Here is an 18184-nt window from a genome sequence, read left to right on the forward strand (position 1 = left end):
TTGTGGCTAACATTTTTTTAGAGGCTAAATTTTAGGTCAAGGTTACTGTCAGGAGCGAAAATAAAGGAAAACATAGAGGCAAATTCAATTTTGAAACCATGCAGGACAGGCCATTGACGTCAGGCGGAGTTAAATGGTGTGTCATTACGGATGAGACTATAAAAAATCCGAGACCCTTTGTCGCGACAAGCGTTTGCACGCCCTAGATCTCTCACTGCTTAATGACCCTATGTTCCCAGAAGATGTGTAAATTATAAGCTTTTAAGGTCAGACGATATGTTCCTAAAATATCGGTTTTGTAAATTTTTGTAATGCATGAAAAATATTCAAAATTTTAATTACCTTCTGATTTCTAAACCAGTTTCTAAATGTCTTCAAAATATCGAAACACTAAAAAAATTGATATTGGCAAATTAAGTTCTTTTTCCCAAAAGGATTATATAAGAAACACTACCCTCTGGTATCTTGCACAAATGCCTGTTAAGATACCTCAATTTTTTTAAAACATGTTAAAGTAGCAATACTACAATGACAAAATCGTGGGAAAAATTATATACACTTACTCAAAAGTTAAGGACCACCCACTTTGATATGAAAATTAAAAGTAAAAAAAAATATTTTTGATTGAATAGATTCAGATTTACTAGTCAATCAAACGTTTATTTATTATTTGTTTTATGTTACATCGATATCTCCATCCAAATACTTGTAAAACCGGTTTTTTCAAGGCCACCAATGCTTATTCGAACAATGCATTTTTCAATTGTATTCACATCCATGTTCGCATGAGCTTAACTGATACAAAAAAAATTACTGTAATTTTGCGTCTGGTACAGCGCTGGAGAAGAACTGGGGGTGTGGAAGAAGCTAAAAGATCTGGAAAACCCCGAAAGACTACAGAGAGGGAAGATAGACTTCTAAAACGACTAGCTAAACAGAGTCCTTTTGACACTGCAAACACTCTGAGAAGCAAGTGGAACACCCAAGCTCGAATCAGCAGAAGCACAGTTAACAGGAAGCTAAACAAGGAACGGATGCGATCATATCGGCCAATAAAACGTCCACTCTTATCCCAGAGACACAAAGAAGCAAGATTACTATGGGCACGACAGCATAGGAGGTGGAACATTCGGTCGTGGCAGAGAATACATTGGTCAGATGAAAACCGATTTTTGCTTCAACCGGTAGACGGCAGGGTTCGGTTATGGAGACACCGAAATTTTGCATACAAACAACAACATGTATTGGGATCAAAGGCCTTTGGTGGAGGCAGTGTAACAGTATGGGGATGTTTCTCTTTGCGGTGTAAACTGGAGTTGCACATTCTTGATGGCACCTTAAGGTCAGACGACACGTTCCTCAATAATATATAATTTTCCCCAAGAACTTGTCACTGAATTATTGCTACTTAAAAAAGTTTCCTCACAAAATATTGAGGTACCTTACCAGGCAGTTGTGCAAGATACCAGATGGTGATATTTCTTATATAATCCTTATGGGTAATCTTTTGAATTACCCATTTCACAATCTTTGGTGTAGTTATTTTTTAAAATATTGAAAACAATTTAGAAATCAAAAGAAAATAACATTATCAGTAATTTTTGACATAGTACCAAGAGAAAACAAACATATATTTGAGGAACGTGTAGTCTGACCTTAACTGCTCAAAAGTACAGGGACAACATACTAAGCCAATTAGTTGTGCCTCATTTCAATAATCATTCATTAGCAAGTCGACCTGTACCAATGGATGACAACGCTATACCCCATCGGGCCCGATTAGTTTAAGACTATCTTCACCAAGAAGCCATTGAAACTATGCCCTGGCCCGCCATGTCCCCAGATATGAAACCAATTGAACTTGTGTGGGATTTTCTTGGTCGTAGAATTAATCAGAGGACCCCAAGATGTGAAAACTTACAGGAATTGAAGGACGCTTTAATTCAGGAATGGAGACAGTTCTCCCAAAACCGCCCAAGACGACTTGTCCACAGTATGAGAAGGCGTGTAAAAGAACCGTACAAAAGTCGTGGTGGATATACACATTATTAAATACCTATGCTTATAAAATGTTGAAAATTGATTACTCTTTAAATGCCGATAAAGTAAAATATGTTTATTGCTAGCAACTTTTGTCCACAACAAATTAAAGTGAAACTTTCAATTCTACATTTTTGACTTGTATTCTTTTCATTGGAAAATTATCATTTGCATAAAACAGATAAGTTATCAGATGATTTTGAAACATGCATTGACTAAGGAGAGTTTAGATCTACTCAGATTTAAAAAACAAAAATTAAATAATTAATTGAATTGGTCTACGAGAATGAAAAGTTTAAAGAATTTTCACAGAAAGAGTGATGGTCCCTAACTTTTGAGTAAGCGTATATATTATTGAGGAACGTATCGTCTGTCCTTAATTGGCATCCGGTGATGTCTCTTATGACTAAATACATGTTATCTTTTAAAATACGTAAAACTACAATCAATAAATTAATCAATGAATAAATATATTCATACAATTAAAATCATTATGGTTTCAATGCAATTTAAAGATTTTTCTGCAATTGTTGAGCGTATATGTAATTAAATGTTCTTTTGATATTTTTTAAAATAAAAATTCATTAGTCAAATGAAATGAATGATAATAAAAATATTCTGAATTATATGTAAGGTGAGCTTTTTACATCTAATTCACTTTGACGAGTAGTTTAACATAATTAAGAATACATGAACTAAAAGACAATATATATATATATATATCTTAATCTTCGCAAAGTTTCGTCTACCTGATCAATACATAGGGCTCACTGCGGGAGTGACCGGTCAACAGGGGAATGCTTACTCCTCCTTAGCAACTGATGCAACCTCTGGAATTTCCATAGGTCCGTGTTTCAAGCCCTGTTCACAAATTTGTAATGTTTTTAGAATTTTTTTTAGATCGATCACTATCTTAATTCGTTATCCCCACCTTTTACATTCTACACTCACGTGATTTCTCCTCTTGTTCAGGAATTATTTTATCTTTTTTGCCGGTAAAGTTGTACAAACATTCCGCATTGACATGCATCAACTAACTTTGTATGACAGGTTTCTGTATACTTTGTCTTGATGTGTCTGAAGATAATTCTGGTATATGTTACCTTATATTGTGATTTACAGATCAATTTTGAGTTTCAGGTCTATCAACCCACTGTGTTTTCGAGCAACACTATTTACAAATTATGTTTGCAATTTTTTTTAAAGAAAATTTAACACAATTAACATTCCCCCGGGCCAGAAATTTTCACCTAAAGAAAAATATACTGCACTATGTTTATAATATATAAACTTTTTTTCTGAAAAGAAGAATGATCCCAATTCAAATATATTTGTGATAATCTTATCATAGATGTCTATTTGTGTATTCCGTACATTAATGTACCTATCAGGTGTGTATAAATGCAGTATGTTTCAAAACTGAGCTACTATCGGGAGCATAATGTCAGAGAAGACAGATAAACAGAGAGTCGCTGTGATCGGGGCAGGTCCTGCACGACTTTGTTGTCTAAAGGTAATCAAAATTATATAAATACACAATTTTAATGTGTTTCTTCTTAAGTGCAGTGAACCTTCCCTAACTTGAAGGCAGGTATTTCAAATACTGAGAATATTTGATTGATTGATTGATTGACTTATTGAAGTTTTACGTCCCTTGCAAGATTACTATAATTTTAGTCAAATGAGACATCACCGGCTGCCCGTGATAGACTTCAAACTTCTGCCTTTACTCGTCACAGTCCGGACCATGGGGCAGTGAGGGACACTTATCTTGCAAATGTCTGCTGTGGCCACGGTGTATAAGATCTCATACCTTAAAAATATGCAACTTTCATTCAATGTACCATGCGTTGGGTGAATGAACTGTTGCTTTCTATTTTTCTTGCATCCACAATTGTTATGACCGGGTTATTAATCGATGAACCCTCGAGTTTCAGCTCACCTACGTTGAAGGTAATTAGTGAGAATAAGTCGAAATAAAAACGCGATCTTAAAAGTATTTTGATCCCGAGTTTCAACTTCATGCGTTATCTGGAAGAAAACCTGCAACTAATAAATTTTTGTTCAGTTGAAACCAAAATGTCAAGATAACTGTATAGTTTTGTATATAGGACCTCTGTTAGTGTTGTCAAGATGTAATTGATATAGTTTTTCAGTAAATTCTGCATTTGTATAATTTATTTGTAAATTTAATATATATAAATATTGTTTACGATATATTCTTGAAATAATGAATTTCAAATATTTCCATGTCATAATAATGTATCCTTAAGGTTTAGTTGGACATTACTCCATGTTCTTTGTAACCAAAACATATCACATTTTTACACGTACTTTTTACAGATACAGTCAGTCTTTGTGAAATAAACCTGCATATTACCCAGCATTCATTTGTGTATATTTAAGGTTGCTATATCCAAAAACAAAGAGAAATGTTCTGTATCACAACAGTGTTTGTTATTTAAAGTAAATGTCACCCGACAGAAACAGCATGTTTTTTTTTTAAATCTAAGAAATGTACATGCTTTTTGCATGTTCTACATTAAAAAACATTTTTGTTCTATATTGAAGTGAACTGTCTTGTGTCAATGCTCATATTATGTTTGAAGTCTAGTAAGGCGTGTTCCTTGGCGTAAAAAGAATCATAAAATGTTTTAGGTTACTACTCAGTTAAGCCAGCTGTTTTATGTTTATTTAACAAAAAACAGCCATACCAGTGCGTTTACCTAAGATAAGTAGCACGAAAATTTCATGTAATGTGTAACTAGGTTATATAACCTGCATTAAATTATGCAATAGACAAAATGTGCTCTACTTTTAGTTTGTTTTTCATTATGAACGTTTAAATTATTCAAGGTTACTATTCAAAGCAGGTTCTTATTCTAAACAGGTTCATTTAGAAGTATGGCTGAACTTGCAATATGTTCTATATATACTTTAACACAGTTTGTAATAAAACAGAACAGTAATCACTGAATTTGTGCAGAAATCTTGAACAGTATGAACTGCATGTCCACTTTTATATATGTATGTGAGTGTCTTTGAAACCGATCATTGATAAAAACATTTACATGCACGGATAATATAATATAAAAGAACGGATATTGGTTAGCCATTATCTTTAAACTTAATGTAGTTTTTATAAATTTTGACATAATGGCGGTGTTTTTCTTTGATTGATTGTATGTTGCTTTACATCCCGCTCGAAAATTTTTCACTCATATAAAGACGTCATCTTATACCGGTGAAGGGCTTCTAATTTGAACCTTTACTCGGTTCTCAGGGTTTGAGCAGTGAGGGTTCTTTATCGTGCCAACGCCTACCGTGACCTCAGTTTTTAAGATCTTATCCGAAGGACCGGTGTAACGACGAAAAGTGACCCCCGTAGAATATTGACCGGGGGGTCAAATTTCTCCGTAGAAAAATGACCCCCCGGTCAATTTCCTACGGCAAGTAGGGTCATTTTTCGACAGTAGAAAACCCTTCCAGGCCGGAATTTCTACGACTCCACACACGTTGAAAAATGACCCACATAGAAATCTGACCCCCTACTTTTTCACTATATTTAATAATTAAACCTTTAGAAATGAGGTGTGATATGCGTTAATCCGATGATGGGGAGGGTCGGTGAAGGCCTAGAGTCTCCTGATTTTCTTCCTTCAAATGTATATTGGGGGAGGAGCAAAGTATCTTCCCTTCCTTAACGCCACTTCTCAATACAAGCATGGTATACAATGTACGTGGTGTGTTTTTTTTTTTTTTGCTTGCATCCCATTGAGTAAACATTAAGGATAGACGATACGTTCCTTAAAAATATATAATTTTGTCTAAGATTTTGTCATTGAAGTATTGCTACTTTAACATGTTTACTCGCAAAAAATTGAGGTACCTTACCAGGCATTTGTGCAAGATACCAGAGTATGTTATTCCTATAAAATCCTTTTGGAAAAAAGCTTAAATAACCAATAACACATTTTTTAGTGTTTCAGTTTTTTAAACACAATTAGAAACCAGTTTAGAAATCAGAAGGTAATTAAAACTTAGAATATTTTCGACATAATTCAAAGGTATACAGAACAGATATTTAAGGAACGTATCGTCTGACCTTAATGAGGAACATAAATTCATAATTCATATATACAGCAAAACTCGTTTAGTACGAACACGGATATTGCGAATTCACGGATATAACGAAGTTTTCTTGGATCCCCAGCTAAATAAATTTAATGAACTCCTTGTACGGATATAACGAATTACGGATATAGCGAAGTAATTTCACAGGTCCCCAGGACTTTGCTATAACCGAGTTTTACTGTATATGTTTCTGACAACGATATACCTGTATGGAATGGATGTCATCGGAAACTATTTAAAGGACAAGTTTGTGGCCCCATACTTCTAACTTAAAATTTGTGCCCGCTTTCAACCTGCATCCACCCCAGCTTCTACATGTACAATGTTTCAGTTTCTGGATACACCATTGCATTGAAACAAAAAACGTATTGTATTATTATTTTTAGACAAGAAAAAAAATTATAGAAAGAAAGGCATATGAAGCGTCAAATAGCGTCCAATATGGAGATGCTATCATTAAATGTAATTACTGCTTCATTTTTAATATCATGTAATATCTTTTTCCCTCTTTTAGGTTTATTTATCCTTATTTATTACATGAATATTAATACCCCCGCTTCAAAGGAAATGGCTGTGTATTGAGCAAAAAATTTCGATACAATACGATACGATATTTTATAAAGCGATATGCGATATATTGGATTCTTGAACAAGTCTATCAAAAATGTTTTGTAAATCATTTAATACATACATTGTATAAAAACTGAGTGTTTTATAACCCATTTCTAAGTTCTTGTCTCGCTGTCATTACAAAATACACTTCAAATTCAAACTTTTTAACGACTGTAAAACCAACATGTGAAAATATAATACATATTCTGTAATACTTATTTATTATGTGCTATCTCCTTAATGTTTATATCATTATTGATCAGTTTTAATTAAAAACAGTTAAATATCGATATAATCTTTGGTGATTGAAATTCCCAACTTTTTCACAGAATTATAAGAAAAACTGCCTGCACGATATGCATTGGAAGTTATTTTTTCCATACAATACATTCTTGAATATCAATACGTATCGATATACCGATATATTGATACAGCCCTAGTATATACCTTGTACCCTGCGAATCTTTCTGTTGTGTGTGCGGGGTGAGTGTCTGTGTCTGTCTGTCCGAAACATTTTTTTTCTTTGCCGTTTTCTCTGCAACAACTCATCGCAGATGCTTAAATTTTAATACACTCTTTAGTTCGGCATGCCATAATGTGATATTCATTTTGGTACAAATCTTGTCCGTCTGTCTGTGCGGGTGGGGTATCACTAGAAAGCGCTGCCTCATAGATTTCTTGTTTCCCCTGTAATTACTTTCAATTATTGTCTGTAACATTATATTAACTCTATTGTAGGAAAAAAAAACGAATGTATCTAAATAACGTTAACTATCAAACACTATATATATTGTTTGTATCAGGATCGCTATATGAAAAACACTGATAGTCTCTAACAAATATATATATATATATATATATATATATATATATATATATATATATATATATATATATATATATATATATATATATATATATAGCTTGCCAGAGTTAACTATAGTTTAATGCAGTATCGAAGTTCTTACTGTCGTAAATCAAAGTATTTTTATATATGATTGTGATATTTTATGTTCTTAAATTTATATGTGCACATTTTTTATATTTTAGGGAACTACGAAGGGTGATCAAAAAGTTCGTGAACTATCTCGTTATTTACAAAACCACAGTTCAGATCAAAATAAAATTTGGCACACATTTAGTCATAAACATGTTCTATAAATAGCAGATATTTGCTCCACGTTTGGACGTCACAATATAAAATGACTCAATATGTAGTTGACGTGACAAAAAAGTGATTGACTCAGTCGTACTTGAGCAACGAACGGCTTTAAAGTTTAACTTTTATCTTAGAAATTCCTTTTCAGTAGCATATAATAATTTGTACACGATTTATGAAGACAAAAAGACATGACAGAAGTTCAATCATTAATTGGATTGATTGTTTTAGTGAAGGAAGGGAGATGGTTAAAATGATGTTTGTTCTGGTGCCCAGTGAAAGCAAGCTTGGGAAGAGATGTGTCCTTAGTTGAGCAATCTGTAATGAAAGATCGCCAAATTACAGTTAGAAAAATAGTTGAATATCTTAGCAATAATATAATTATTGATTCCCTAAAATATCGTTTACTTTAGATTTTAAACATATCATATATGATAAAAAGAAGGCGCCCATACTTTATCCACAATGGATAAACGACGCGCCCTGTTCAATACAAAAGAGTCGGGTTGTGCTGGTCACTATGCTCATTCTGGGAGAAGATATCCTAATCCACCAATCCTATTTGTGACAAATGGGCTATTCTTGTTATAAAAAATATCTTGCATGGTAAGAAATATAAGACTCGGAAAAATCTTAATTTCTGTGAACGGAACGCTAAGGAGCATGTCACGTGAACGCCTAGATCACGTAACTCGCGCATGGGCAGAACGATGGCAGATGTGCATTCAAATCGGAGAGGACCACTTCAAAAAATAATAAACATTGAAATCTGATTTTATTTCTTTTAGGGAAGTAATTCAATTAGTTCCCGAACTTTTTGATTACCCCTCGTATTTCTTGTTCATTAACATATCATCGCAAAATTTTACATTACTGATATCAATTTAAGAAAGTTTAAGCTTTGAAATCTCAAAAAAGTTCCAAACAAAGTTTCAAAGTTAAAGTATCAAAGTATTTACTATAGTTAATAATAGTAAACTATAGTTAACTATAGTTTACAACAGTAAATTTTTGTTAGGAGTGCTCTTCGATTGTGATAGAAATACAGGCAATATACTCCCCTACCTTGATCATTATATAGATACATGTATAATCTACATCATCATGCACATATGCATTATTTAACTCCTTATAAGTAGGATTTTTTATGTAAGAAAAAAAGATTTTTGTTTACTTTTATCCTAAAAACTTATATTTTTGAAACCTCGTATCACAAAGCAAAATCGCTTAATTTGTGTATAGAAAGACATGGCCAGATTGTTTTTCCTATAGACTAGCAAATTTAAAGAGTGGGTTACATCCTCGTTACCCACTCCCTCAAAACTTACCACTAGATACGCTGACACGAATTACTTACTTGATTTGAACACAATATGTGTTACAATATTTTTTTGGCACAGTTATATGTAGTCTTGCAAACGGAACTTCAATTATGCTAATATTGCCAATCATACTTAGGGAAAAAAATAATATGTAAATTAGGTAGAGAAGCTTTTTCATAATGCAACATTTGGTTTTTTTTTCTATTGGTAAAGATTATTACATGTAACTAGAAAGGGGAAATACGTATTACTGTGTATAAAGTTGTGTCAATTCTTAGTATACTAAACACCTCTTTTATTAATTAATCAATTTTTTTTATGTAAAAAGCCTCATTTTGTTTATAGGCTTTGTTGACACTAGCAAACGAAAAAAAAAATATTGGTAAAGATTTTCAGCTAACCATTTTTTTGTGTCTCTGAGATCGAATATCAGAGGAATTCTGATTAAGTTCTGTCTGTTATTTTTACACAAATTTAATCTTCCTTATATTTTTATTAGAAGTTTTTTTTTTTTTTTTTTACCAGAAAATCAAAGATATATATGAGATCTAATTTTCTTAACAATTGTCCATTTTTTACACGCAGATTTATTTGGGTAGGGTTCGAAAACATTAATCTTTCTTGTAATTTCTGAAGAAAAAAAAAACGCTTGAGACTTTATTGTCATTCCTTTTTTACATTATTTACTCAGAGTAAAATTTAAAGAGGATCATTACAATTATACACAGAAACCATGCATTTTTATTCATATACAATTTTTTCTCTCTCTGACACCAGCTAAGTCAATAATCTTGTTTTTTTTTTAATGACGACTCTGGAAACTTTTTTTTATATAAAAGTTGATAAAACAAATCTAAGAACACGTGTATTTTTGTTCTTATAGTCATCGAACAGCATAATAGCCTGTAGTTATTAATTTTGTTTTTCTTTAATGGGATAAAACATCTTGTATTATTGATGTACATGTAAGGTATAGTATAACCTTTTGTTACTTAAACCTTAAAGCTTTTAGGCTGCGTGATTTTACCTCTACGTATTTGCCTGCCAAGAATATTCCTACCAAAACCTGTTTTTTTTTGTATAAAAAAAAGACACGGGGTCATTATTCTACGGGGTCATATTTCTACAACCCACACGGAGAAAAATGACCCCCAGGCCATGATTTCTACGAAAAAGGTTGTCATTTTTCTACGTAGAATATTGACCAGGGGGTCAAATTCCTACGTAGAAAATGACCCCCGGTCAATATTCTACGGGGGTCACTTTTCGTCGTTACACCGGCAACTTTCACTACTGAGCTACCGAGCACTTGGCGAGAGAACAGTTGCTATCTATTTTTTTTCGACTTAGGTCAGTCACAGCCATGATTCGAACACACAACCTTCCAATCACGGAGCGAGCATTCTACCGACTGAGCTGTTTTCGTTGACGTTTGCTGTTCTGTCTTAGCAATACAGAAGGGGCCTACAGAGGGCGGAACTATTTTCCGTTCGATATTAGTCATTTATACTGTGTTGTAGTAGCCAACTATTCTGTATCTAAAATACAGAACGATCTAAAAATAAATCAGATTCAATGTATCAAATTTAAACAGGTACAAATAATAAATGCTGATTTTTTTTTCCAATAATGAATTTTGGATTAATATAATTCCTTGTGAATGTTAAATGTCAAATCGCACTTCTAAAAACTTGTTCTACAAATAATCTACACGTTACTTCGATCCAAACAAAAAAGGAAAATTAGCAGTTATGGAAAATTGATGGTATGTTTGATAAATTCCTCAAAAAACCTGTTTGCTTTCCCTGCGTTTTTTTTTTTGTGTCCCATTCAAAATGGTAAAGCCAGTTGTTCATGGTTTCAGCGTCCATTAAGTGAAATTCGATACCCCTTTTTTCTTTCTTCGTGTGCCATTTTCCAAACTCATTCAAGTCCATATTTTATTAGTGTTCATTTTTTAAATTTCTTCTTAAATCCTCTTCGCTGACGACTGACTCACATCTCTTTCACTTCGTTTTAATATCGCAAATCAATAAGAACTAGTTATAATTGTAACGGGCACCGTTACAGATGTTCCCCAAACGCTCCCCAACTCCCTTTTGGTGTCTTATTTCCTGTAAGCTTCATTAAATAAGGCAATGAAGTATATTGGTCGTTTTTTCCATTTCACGCGCGCGCACGTGCATGCATGTGCAGTATGACCATGTCATCCCGTCTATACTATTAATGTATCTTTATATTCTCAGTATCAAAACATTTCATCAAAAATATATAAGTTCCGGCTATATCAAGTATACTGGTCATCTTAGCATTGCGCGCACGCGCACCTGCATGCATGTTCATAATGACCATGCCATCTTGTCTACACTTATAATATGTCTGTTTATTCTTAGTATCAAAGCTTTTTATCGAAAAATATAAAAATTACGGCTATATTAAGTATATTAATCATTTAACACATTGCACGCGCGTGCATGTGCATGCATGTGCATGATGTCCACATCATCTTGTCTACACTTGTAATATATCTGTATATTCTTAATATCAAAGCTTTTCATCAAAAAATATAAAAATTACGACTATATTAAATATATTGGTCATTTAACACATTGCATGCGCGCGCACGTGCATGCATATGCATGCATGTGCATGATGAACATGTCATCCTGTCTACACTTTTAATATATATAAATATTTTGAGAATCAAATCATTTCATCAAAAAATATAAAAGTTACGTCTATATCAAGTAAATTGGTCATTTTACGATTTGCGCGTGCGCGCACGTGCATGCATGTGCATGTTGACCATGTTATCTTGTCTACACTTTTAATATATCCTTGTATTCTGAGTATCAAAGCATTTCATCAAAAAATATAAAAGTTACAGCTATATCATGTATATTGGTCATTTTACGCATTGCACGCGCACGCACGTGCGTGCACGTGCGCGCAAAATGACCTTCGTTCCGCAAATCTACATAACATACCTAGTAACCCTAAATAGGTTTTAACTCAATTGGATGTGCAGTTTCCGAGAACACTCGCGGACAAAAAAGTACCGGAGAAGAAATAAGAATAAAAAAGAATAATAATAATAATAATAATAATAATAAGAAACCGAGTAAAAACAATATGTTCCCAAACTTCGTTTGGGGAACATAAAAATGTCAGTGATATACAGATTAAAGTCCATAGAAGAGCTCTCTATTGCCTGCATTTGTATCTAGGTTAACCGAGATTTTGAAAATCCTCAAATAAATCAGGATCAATCTCCAACATATCATAAATCAAGTCAACTACACTGCTGTAAAAACTAATTTGATTGAATCTTACTTTGTAGAAATATATACATATATATTGCGGATGCTGCACAGTGGAAGTGATCGTATCACAAATCATTTATAGAACTCAGCAGGTTCTCTATCGTAGATACAAATGTGGGGGCGGACACTCGTGTTACGCACTCGTCCATATCTATCTATCTATCTATCTATCTGCGATAGAGAATCCATTTCATTCTCTAAAAAATACTTTTAGAAGCAACTTTGAATTGTTTAATTTTTTTAATGTCATACATTTCTCAACCGGTACAGAGTCTTAAGTACATGTCCATTATTTAATCATGTACACGTTATTCCAACCCTTAAAGCCATTAATATTTTACTAAAATATCTCCTACGCCCATGGTTATCTTGTATAATAAATTCAAAATATGCATATTCAGGCCACCACAGCATCAATTAACTTGGGCAAAAGCAGTATAGCTAAACTTCATAATCTGATTGAATTAAGTGAGATACAACGATTTCGTTACGAATCCTTGTAATTTTGACATTTTCTTGACGCAAGAATATACCTATGACGTCATAGTTTATACAAATGTCTATGAATGATCAATCGATTAAAATTTCATATTTGAGGCACATATTGACATAATTTAGGACTTTGACTATGAATGGCAGTAACAGTCGTATCTAATGTGAAATGTAACCTCAGTTTTTAAGATATAACCCGGAAGAACCCTGGCTTTTAACCGAAAGATCCGTGGTTAAAGAGTACTTTTTATGCCGGACATATCAAAAGTGAAAAACACTCTCTAAGAGTATGTCAGGTTTGACTTTTGTAATCTTCGATGATGTGAAAAATTGTTCGCCTAATTTTATATGAAATTCCTTGAAGAAACCTAAATATAAGATACCAATTTATGAAATGATTTACTTTTTTCACGATTTTTTGAACTAACACCCTCTTCAAGATAAAATGTTCTTGAACAAATGTTCTCATTTTGATGCAATCTTATTCACTCACTAGCTTTGCTTCAGCTTTCATTAGTCCTCTTGTATCGTGAGATGAACGAAATTGATCAGGATATGAGTAATTTGCTAGTAATTTAAAATTCGTTACAGTAATAACTATGTTTTCAGAACTGATTCATATGGGGTAATAAATCTATTCCTATAATTTAATCCTATGGAGAGTCTTTCGTGTGACACTTAAAATGCAGAGGCTCCGTACAACGACAGGCTTTGGTATACTAAAGACATCTCACTGCTCAATGGCTCTAAGCAAGTTTTAATGTGAAGCAATTCATCAGCATCTGTTGATGTCTCTTTGAGTAAAAACAATCTTGCAATGTGTTAAATTTATCCCAAATTTAATATATTTCCTTTACAGCACCTATGTGATAATCGTGACGTTTTTTGAGTCGGTTGCGTTTGAGAGGAGTTTGGTCTGGGGGAATATGGAACTACAGTGACCAAACTTAGAAAGACGATTTCAGACTTCCAATTCATTCTGTTCTATACAACTAGCTTAAGTAAGTCTATGTACTGCATTATTGCATAAATGTTGATAAAAAAGAGACAAAATATTGCGTATGTCAATAGCAGCTTAAATCGAACGAATAGCAACGAACACTATACACTGTGCTTACAATATTCGACTTCTTAGGGCTACCCACGAAACTCACGAACATTATTACCCTACGAACAATGATGAATCCACAGTATCGTCCATACAATCTGATCATACAGAAAATAGTATGTTGCTTTACTAGTTATCATGTGAAAGTTATAATCTAATATAGGGAAATATTTATGTTGCTTTGTGTGCACTGCTAGTCTTTCTGAATGTTTCAGAATTTGATAACGTGGTCCTGGGACTAATATACAGTTTCTATCAGTTTTACAAATGTCAAAAGAAGTGAATGTAATGGAACCTTTCATAATCTTCATTACATTTACACCAGCTCCACTGCTTTAAGACTTTGCTTTGCATTTTTAAAACCCAAATACTAAGAACAGAAATATGATAGAACTACATTTTCCTTTGATTGATTTTCCAAGCAATGACAAGTGATTTTTATATATATAACTACACGTATTTGCAGAATAAATGTCCCAAAAGAACTACAAGAGTTCGCAGATTTCCCCTATCCCAAAGAATAGACGACATCGTACATCTCACGGCAGCAATGCCTGCAATATCTCAACATGTTTGCAGACAAATTTAAGCTCAGGCCATACATAAGGGTATGTTAATGTTTTGTTTTTTTTTGTTTTTGTTTGTTTGTTTGTTTTTTTTTTTTGTTCTTTTTGTTTTGTTTTGTTTTGTTTTTTTTTTTTGTTTTTTTTTTTTTTTTGACAGGAGGAAAGAAATTAAAGCTTTGGCATCAAAGATTTTGCTTGTCTTCTGGGAAATAAAATAAGCCTGTGTCTTACACTACATGTATCAATAATTACAGCAATTCTAGCGTTTCGAATTCTGAGAATGTAGTAAAAGGATTCGAGATATGGTTTTGTGTCTAAAGATTTAATGAAAAGGTTTATCACATTCCTTTAACTTTTTGATCAAATAAATTAACACTTTAATTTCGTCATGTCCTTATGGACAAATATTCAAAACTGGTATAATTTTCAAACCTCCTACAATTTTGTGTAACACGCAAAAGAGTGTAAACTATGTAATTTTCAAAAGTTTCTGGAATGTAAAATATATGTACAATTACACGTTTGACTGATGTAAGCAAATGATGTTATTTAATGGTTAAAAACATGCGGAAGTACCTCATTTATAGACGCATACATTTGTACGAGATGTTAAGCCTGTCAAAGAAGTCCAGGAAAACAGCCATGTTAAATGGTTGGTGACCTTTTCCCCTGTGAATAAGTTATCAGAGGTCAAAACAGAAGTGTTTGATTCTGTACTCGTATGTAATGGGTATGAATGTTTTACATATTCTATATATTTTTTTAAAAAAAAGCATGTCAAACAGATACGAATCTATAAATGTATTTTATCTCAATTCAGACAATTTAGATATACTCATATTGTTTATAATTGTCATGCCCTGGAGAGACATTTGCATAACTTTGCTACTATAGTTAATATGTTACAATTTAACCTCACTCAGTGATGGATTTCTCCATACGTATTTCAAGTAAGACTGCAGTCCTTTTTATTAGAACTAAATATACTAAAACCACTTCAGGGATGATTTTATTTCCTTTAGTGATGCGTAGTCATAATATTCTTTTAACTGATCTGATCTAAATTTCAGACATGACGCCAATGAGTACACTCCAAATATTCCAGGAATGGAATTGTTTAAGGGAAGAATGATTCACAGCAAGGAGTTTAAATACGAGGAACACTTTGATGGACTTCGAGTTGCTATCCTCGGCTGCCACTATTCAGGAGAAGATATTTCTATACATGTGGCAAAGTTTGCCGAAAAGGTAGAATGTCTTAAAATGATTTGTGAACTTTCTAGACAGCAGGAAAAGCATATTTATTTATTATTATTTTTTTTTAATTACGAAATGTCTTTGATATTTTTTTTTAAACATTCTGTGAAAGAAACTCACACAGATGTGTATGGAAACATGTTTTTGCATGTAAAGTCATAAAATTATTACTTTAACTGTGTACCAGGAACAAATGTCTGAATATAAACATCATACTACCATTGCATTTGAATTTGAGTCAGTAGCACATTTTACATATGTTATGTAAGTGTGCATTTACTTTCATTTATTTTATAATCTATACCAAGGTATTTGCATGTCACAGACGAAATCCAAAGGAATTCCCTCCATCTTTTCCAAAAGAAATAGAACATAGACCTCCTTTTGTCCGCATGACAAAAGATTCGGTGGTGTTTTCAAATGACACTTCTGAAAAAGTTGATGCAGTCATATTTTGTACTGGATATCGATTTTCATTCCCTTTTCTAAAAGAGGACGTCATAATGATTAAAGACGAACGCATTCAGCCCATATACAAACATATGGTTCACATTGAATATCAAAACCTGATTTTCGTTGGAATTCCTCGTCAATGGTCCTACTTCCCCCATTATTATGAAATTGCAGCATTGTTACTTGAAGGGAAAGTCAACCTCTCAACTAAAGAAGAAATGAGGGCGGATAGTGAAGCCGATTTCCAGTCTCGCCTAAAGGAGGGAAAACCACCATCATTTGTCCATTACATGGGGGATATTGATAGACAATTTCGGTACAACGAGGAGCTTGCAAAGATGGGAGGGTTTGATCCACTTCCGCCATTTCTTGAGATGATGTGGGATGACGTATTGGATGAAAAATACATGAATCTCCCCCATTGCAACGAGTTTGACTATAGAATTACTGGGCTTACATCTTACGTTTGTTTGAATCCCGAAAAGATTAAAACTAGAGAATCAAAGGCTGAGAATGTTGTGAAAGACAAGAAATACTAATGATTCTTAGATTCATTAACGTTATTTTTAAATTAAACAAAAACCGTTTTCATATGTACATTGTATAGAAACAGAATAACCAAGAATTTCCTCTCTATCCAAGAGAACATTTGAATGATTAACATGCATATTTTTTACTTGTTCAACTACAAGGCTTAGTGTTATTACAAATCATTTTATTCTAATAAAAGTTCGCATATGAACAGGATAAGAATACTTAGTAAATTTGTGACAATTTTAATTTTGCAATACACTTAGAATTAAAGATTTTCTAATCTAAGTTTTCTTAGAAAGTGTGGCTCTCATACATGAATAACCAGTATTCAGCTGCTTTTGACCTTGTGCATTGTATACATGTACCTGGCCAAATCGTAGATTGTGTGTTTAATAATTTACAGATAAAAATACAATGCTGGTATTGTTCCGTCGTCCGTTCGTCTGTCTGTCTGTCCTGTCCGTCTGTAAACAATTTTTCAAAACGCTACTCCTCCTACAGTTTTGGTCTGATTTCAGTATAACTTGGCACATAAGTAGTCTATACTAAGATACATAATTCTGTTTATCGGTTTTTGATTTCAATGAACGGTGTTGCCATAGTTACTAAAAATAGAGATTTTTGGGAAATACTTTCAAAACGCTACTCCTCCTACAGTTTTGATCTGATATCAATATAATTTAGCACACAAGTAGACTATACTTAGATACATAATTCCGTGTATCGATTTTGATTTCAATGAACGGTGTTGCCATAGTTACTAAAAATAGAAATTTCTGTGAAAAACGTTCAAAACGCTACTCCTCCTACAGTTTTGATCTGATATCAATATAATTCAGCACACAAGTAGAATATACTAAGATACATAATTCTGTATATCGGTTTTTGATTTCAATGAACGGTGTTGCCATGGTTACTAAAAATAGAAATTTCTGTGAAAAACTTTCAAAACGCTACTCCTCCTACAGTTTTGGTCCGATTTCAGTATAACTTGGCAAACAAGTAGACTACACTAAGATACATAATTCTATATCGATTTTTTATTTCGATGAACAGTGTTGCCATAGTTACTAAAAATAGAAATTTCCTTGAAATACCTTCAAAATGCTACTCCTCCTACACTTTTATGTCTGATTTCAGTATAACGTGGTACACAAGTAGACTAGACTGAGATACATAATTGA

The 18184-nt window shown here is 33.0% G+C and overlaps 1 pseudogene; it reads left to right on the forward strand.

The window, feature by feature from the left end:
* The first annotated feature begins 785 nt into the window (after positions 1-785).
* On the forward strand, positions 786-17005 carry LOC133188218 (uncharacterized; annotated as a pseudogene).
* The last annotated feature ends 1179 nt before the right edge of the window (positions 17006-18184 follow it).

The sequence above is a fragment of the Saccostrea echinata genome, unplaced genomic scaffold (genome assembly GCF_033153115.1).
Source record: "Saccostrea echinata isolate AGI-Se365-2 ecotype Australia unplaced genomic scaffold, CSIRO_AGI_Sech_v1 ptg000016l, whole genome shotgun sequence".
In the NCBI taxonomy this organism is placed as follows: Eukaryota; Metazoa; Mollusca; class Bivalvia; order Ostreida; family Ostreidae; genus Saccostrea; species Saccostrea echinata.